We start from the raw sequence: 6,000 nt of genomic DNA on the forward strand, positions 1-6,000 counted from the left end.
AATGAAATGAAAATTCCAATGTCAAATAGCAGATGGGAAGGCAATAGAGTGACAAGAACACGGTCCTGGGGACAAAAGGCCATCCGTATTGTGGCAAATTACAGACTTTGAGTTCTGGTCTAAAATAGGTAATTGTATCCTAGAAGGTTTAGAACTTTAAGTCTAGATTCAGTTCTAGTGCTCTTGTAAAAAAGGCATAAAAATCATTTTTAAGAGTTGTAATTAAGTCCACAGCAGAAATTGTCAATACACTTAACTACAACCATAAGCACCATAAGTTTATATTGTCATACTTTATCTTTTATTTATTGTAAAGTGTGCAGGTATCTGAGTTTTTATATCTTCTGGGAATCAAGATCTCCACAGTAAAATTAAACTTGACAAAAAATATCTCCATAAATCAGGAGAAACAGTGCTGTTAACATCTGTTCTTTTGGCTAAAAACCTTTTCTTTGAGGTGGGGTGGAAGGCAGTTTCCCAACCATTTGAAGGTTAGTAGGGTTGAATTTTATCTTTCTTTGTTCCAGTGTATACACTTTCAATTTTTGATATTTCAACTGTTAAATGACCACTTGCTTGGTTAATCATCTCACCAAGTGAAAAATGGGAACAGAATCTGCTATCATTTAAACTTTGAAGCAGACTAAGTACATATGAAACAAGCAGTATTTTCATTTTAAATGGTTTTTCTATGTATTCAATGGAAGAACATATACTAGTAAAATTATATTTTGCTGAATACTATGGATTGTACATTTTATAAACATTATTTAATTTACTTTCATTACAAACTTGCTGAGGAACAATTATTAACCTCATTACAAATGAAGCAGACTTTGTCCAAGGTCTAGAAATTGGACCAATGTCAGCCATGTTTTCCTAGATGAAGGCATGTGAGGAATCTGCAAGAAAATGAAAACTTTATTCAGGAATGGTGTACTCCCCAGATTACACTGGCCTTATGTCTTATCTAGAAGATAATCTTCATTTAGTACCTGATGATTCTTCCAAACTGTAACTTCTCTTATCTGAAATCTTTTAATGAACCCCTTCCTTCATATGTTATTTTTACTGTAAGCAATAAAGTTTTAAATTTTGAATAAATTTAATTCAGTGAACATATATTGAGAACCTACTCTGTGCCAAGCAGTGGGAAGTCCAAATATATAACCTCTGTGTCATATAAGAAATCCTAGATCTCTGAAATCCTTTTTCTAAAGTCTGTAGCTTTTGCTAATTTTCATTATATGCTAGCAAATTTTATTAATCTCTAAAATTAAATAACTATGGCATTGCAACCCATTTGTAGAAAGTTAAGAGCATTTCAGAAGAAATGCTTACCACTGTGTCAAGGCGGGCGGATTGTTTGAGCTCAGGAGTTCAAGACCAGCCTGAGCAAGAGACTCCGTCTCTACTAAAAATAGAAAGAAATTATATGGACAACTAAAAATATATATAGAAAAGATTAGCCAGGCATGGTGGCGCATGCCTGTAGTCCCAGCTACTCAGGAGGCTGAGGCAGGAGGATTGCTTAAGCCCAGGAGTTTGAGGTTGCTGTGAGCTGCTGATGCCATGGCACTCTAGCCTGGGCAACAGAGTGAGACTCTGTCTCAAAAAAAAAAAAAAAATCGAAAGACAGTCTGGGGAAAACTATATGCAGCTCATATTTCAGACAAATACTTAATTTCCTTACTGCATAAAAAGCTCCTAGAAATCAATAAGGAAAAGACTAACACCCCAACAGAACAGTAGGCAAAAGATATGAACAGCCAGTTCATAGAAAGAAAATACAAAATGGTCAACTTCACTTAGATGACAGAAAAGCAAACTAAAACTACAATAAATTATTTTTCACTTTGATTGGCAAGGATCAGAAAGTTTGATAACATGCTGTGTTAATGAAAGCATGGAGAAAAAGTCACATATCGCTATTGGAGCATAATTGGTATTAATACAACTTTTGTGAAGACCAATGCTTCAATATCTATCCCAAAATGCAAATATTCTTTGACCATAATTTTAGTTTTAAGAGTTTCTATACCTACATATATTCAAAATAACATAAGGATATTTGTGGTAGCATTGTTTAGAACAACAAAACATTGGAAGCACCTGAAATACTCATCAGTAGAGAACTGGTAAACTATCATATAATGAAATACTACATGGCTGTTAAAAAATGAATGAGGAAGCTCTAAATGAACATCTAAAATACACTGTGAAGTGAGAAAAAAGGCATGAAAAAGTATGCATTTATTTAATAAAAAGGAAGCTAATCTGCGTATATGCTTGTGATATATACACTATCTCAGGAAGGATATATGCACAAGAAACCAGTATTAGCAGTGGCTGCTTCTCTAGAGGGAATTATCTGCCTGAGATATGGGAGGAAAGAAGGCTTCCTTTCAACTTTATCACTTTTTTTTAACTTATTTGAGTTTTATATTATGACAGATACGAATTACTATTTAAAAATAAATGGATAATTTAAAAAATTTTTAAAGTTCAACTTAAGGCTGAGTCTCGTAAAGATTGTGGTGACTACCTCTTTTCCCCTTTATGTTATATATGCTGAACAGTTCCAAATATTATCAAGGTGATCATTGTCCTACTCTGCAATTCTCATGTTGCTGTTTAGACTTTCTTAAAAGGATATTTATTATTAATATGTGTTTTTCCACTTTTAACCTCTATTCTTCAAATTGCTCTTTCATCAAAAAAAGTTTAAAATATTTTTTTTCAATTATTTTCATCACTTTACCTTTACTATGGAAAAACCTTTAAAAGCAAATTCAAGAGAAAGAAAACAGAACCCTGGGGCATCAACAGCCTAGGAGGGCAGGGCGCGGAGGAGGATTGCTCAAGGTCAGGAGTTCAAGACCAGCCTGAGCAAGAGCCTGTCTCTACTAAAAAAAAAAAAAGAAAGAAATTATCTGGACAACTAAAAATATATATATAGAAAAAATTAGCCAGGCATGTCCCAGCTACTCTGGAGGCTGAGGCAGGAGGATTGCTTGAGCCCAGGAGTTGAGGTTGCTGTGAGCTGGGCTGAAGCTATGGCACTTTAGCCTGAGGCAACAGAGCAAGACTCTGTCTCAAAAAAAAAAAAAAAAAGAGCCTAGAAGGAAAAAAAAAAGAACTTACGCTCCAGGTATTTTCTCAACAAAACGATTTGCAAGGAAAACTTCCAAATTCCTCTATTCACAAAAATTTCCTTAGTTTTTCTACAATAATTTATTTCTCTTCAGTTTGCGTTCCTCTTCCCCGGCCCCGCCATTTATGAGGGAAACGGAGAAGTGAGGAAGTCGGCCTGAAAGTGGGAGTAAACTGTGCCAGCTGAAAGGTTAAATACCTTTCTGTACTTTCCAGAGATGAAGCTAAGGACAAGACCCGGCGACGGTACAAGGAGTGACAGAAGGAACAGGGCATACCAGGGAGAGAAAACAGACCGGAGAGCCTTCCTCTGTCCGCGGCGGTCACGGGAGCGCGTTCAGCCTTAGGCTCCGCCCAGCTGCCTACGCGTTCTAGGGGGAGGAGCTTGGAACACTGAAGCAGAGACTTGATTTTTCTAGAAAAGAGAAACGTTAAGTGCCACAGATGAACATCTGAAGACTTTTAATCATTCCACTGAAATTTGAGCGGTCTTCTAAAAGAAGGACGGGTAACTCAGAAATATAAATACCGTGCAACAATTTGAAAATCAACCTTAAATCACTGCGATTGCAACAGAACATGTACAGCAATAATTCATTTAATGCAACTAAAGGCTGATATATAAGCAAAAACTATAAATTATATTAAACAAGCCATACATTATTATACTACTGGGAGGCATATATTACATAGTGGTTAATGATTATGACATTGGAACCATACTGCCTGGGTTTAAATCTCAACTCAGGCACTTTTCAACTTAGATCCTTGCTTAAACTTCCAACTTTGTACTCTTCATGATAGTTTGCACATAGTGCTGGATACTCAGTGTAGATCAAATAAATTAATATTAGTCAAATGTCACTAATTTTCAATCTATATGATTTCTAAAGGTTTTCTTTATTGCTGAAAAGTAACATGAAAACATAAAATGGTGGTTTGAGAATGGTTAAACACACCCTAAGTACTTTTCTTTTGCACTTCTCAGTTTTTGTACTCAATTTATGCTAATAGATACTTCCTATGCACATTCATTGAATTCTTTAATTCCTTTATCAGATAATTATTCAACCGTTTTTGAATTCCAGGTATGTTGGATCCTGGAAACAAACTACAAAGCCACATGATAGAGACTGCTGAAGGAAGCACGACAGAAGTACTAAGGTGGGGGGATTGGATAGAGAACTCAGGAGAAGATTTAAAGCTTCTCACTAGTGGGGATACTGTAGGGGTAAGTGGAATCATCATAATTTTGTTCTCTCATGATGAAATTTATTTGGGAAATACTCCATTAAAATTCAACCAGTAAAGTCTTATAACCATAAGCACACAAAAAAAGCAAAAACAAAAAACTATGGTTTGTATTTACCTTGACTGTGGTCATATAAGCCAAATAATTCAAGAGCAGACATAAAAATTCTCATTTCAGATAATGAATTTATTTAAATACCATTATTTATATCCAGAAGGTACTCTTTGCTTCCATTCACACCAGTATATCTTATCAACTTTGAGTATAAATGTAGAGTTACGTTTATAACTATTTATTGTTTCATGCCAAGTAAAATCACAATATACGGAGGTTCAAATGTAGGAGAAGTTACAAGCATGTTGTGGGAGTCAGTGAGAAGTTTAAAAAGAAAAGAGTTGTACCCGGAACTTCAAAAAAGAGTTGGAGTTTGCACAACCAATTTTCCCTTCCGATAAGTTTTTGTGTTAACTCTCTACGGCCACTAAAAACCAGATCAAGTTCAATATTCACCGACTCAAAGTTAAATGAAACCTTTTTTAATGGTTATTAGCTACACATTCATATTTAATAGCTGGTTTTTAGAGGAAGGGACCCTCTCATTCTCTTAAGTATGGAGTAAGGCCCATAGTGGGCCTTTAGATACCTAACTGGATACATTTGGACATATTTTAAAAATTTCTTGAGACATTTTACCAAAATTAGTTTATGTGACATTATGAGGACAGGACCACGAAACTTAAGCTATTAAACAGAAAGCCAAATTGAGCTGCATCTATGACTTGTCTGTGTGGTGATACTTCAATTCATAAAAATACAATTTATTAAATAAACTAAAACTAGTGGCTAGCTTCAAGTTAACATTTTTATTGCTAGTGGTGAAATTTCCTCCAATGTTAAGTGTTTAAAAACAAACTCTAAGCTTTAAGCCCAGACAAAATCAATTTTAAAAAATGGGAATTGTAATCTATCCACAAATCTAAATTTTACCTATTTTATCTTGCAAAAAAAATGTAACTTTTCTCTTTCCTTCTATTTGAGGAAACAAAGTTATCTCTGAAGAAATAGCTGCTGAATTTGCAGATCTTTTGAGTACTTTCTAACTACATGCCTTATTACCACACAGTTAAATATTTAAACAGCTGTCTCTTTTCTCTAAAGACTCACGAGGGACAGGATCGTACTTAGCTTCTGGAGATTACCAAGTACACCCAGAAATCCTCCAGAGGTACAGCCTTGGTGGGGGACTCTGAAAATGCCTGTCTGGGTGCCGCCCCCAGCCATAGGAACCTGCATTCCTTACTGCGTACAGAATTGCTTAATATATTAGTAACTCAAATATACTGAAGACATTTAAAATATGTATTTAATGCCCTACCCACGTTTACATTTTTGGGATTTTCTTAAAAGAAAAAAAAAAGACGCTGGGCCCCTCCACCCGGAGACACCGGCCCGCCAGTTTGCCCTGGGCGCCTGCCCGCTTGTCCTCCAGGCTCTCATGGCTCCTCCCATCACTTGACAGCCAGCCAATAGCGTGCCAGGGCTCTAGGAAGCGCGATGACGAAAGAGCTAACGCCCGCGTGATGACGTAGGTGGCG

General features: G+C 35.9%; 1 protein-coding gene across 4 annotated transcripts in view; it reads right to left on the reverse strand.

Annotated features, from left to right (window-relative positions):
• Positions 1–3,507, reverse strand: part of C5H4orf33 (chromosome 5 C4orf33 homolog) — a 219,044-nt gene extending 215,537 nt beyond the window's left edge. For 3 of the 4 annotated variants that reach the window (XR_006735395.1, XM_045552284.1, XM_045552281.1), the window contains exon 1: positions 3,432–3,507. The gene's annotated coding sequence lies outside the window, so the exon portion shown is untranslated. The remainder of the gene's footprint in view (positions 1–3,431) is intronic. The other variant, XM_045552282.1, reaches the window with a different exon arrangement.
• Between the last annotated feature and the right edge of the window lie 2,493 nt (positions 3,508–6,000).

The sequence above is a fragment of the Lemur catta genome, chromosome 5 (assembly GCF_020740605.2).
Source record: "Lemur catta isolate mLemCat1 chromosome 5, mLemCat1.pri, whole genome shotgun sequence".
NCBI classification, from domain to species: Eukaryota; Metazoa; Chordata; class Mammalia; order Primates; family Lemuridae; genus Lemur; species Lemur catta.